This window comes from Tarenaya hassleriana, unplaced genomic scaffold (assembly GCF_000463585.1).
Source record: "Tarenaya hassleriana unplaced genomic scaffold, ASM46358v1 Cleome240, whole genome shotgun sequence".
NCBI classification, from domain to species: Eukaryota; Viridiplantae; Streptophyta; class Magnoliopsida; order Brassicales; family Cleomaceae; genus Tarenaya; species Tarenaya hassleriana.
In genome coordinates this window covers 66,795-67,160 of record NW_010965697.1, presented here as the reverse complement: position 1 = coordinate 67,160, position 366 = coordinate 66,795, and positions in this window count along the sequence as shown.

The window sequence follows — 366 nt, the reverse complement described above, 5'->3', positions numbered from 1 at the left end:
CGGGATCGGGATTGAGTGATTCTCCCGGCAGAGACTGGCAATACATTTACCCGTGACTCGGGATTGAGCGATTCTCCCGACGAGGTTGTGCGGAAGGACTCTGATAGACCTGAGCTCGGGTCTGATGAGCTTTTCCGTGGCGGACGGCCGGCGAGAGGTTGTCAGTTGTGTACTGACTTCGCTCGACATAGTCGGTGGTGGCCTGGAGGAGGCACCTGGCGCTCTGGTATCGAGAGGTGACATCGGTATCAGAGGGGATGGTTGATGTATTATGTTTTATGGAGTAGGGATTCGGATGACGTGTTTTATTGTTCCGGCAATTGCCGAGGAGAGCGGGGGATGTGCGTTGCACATGGAGCGTCCTTA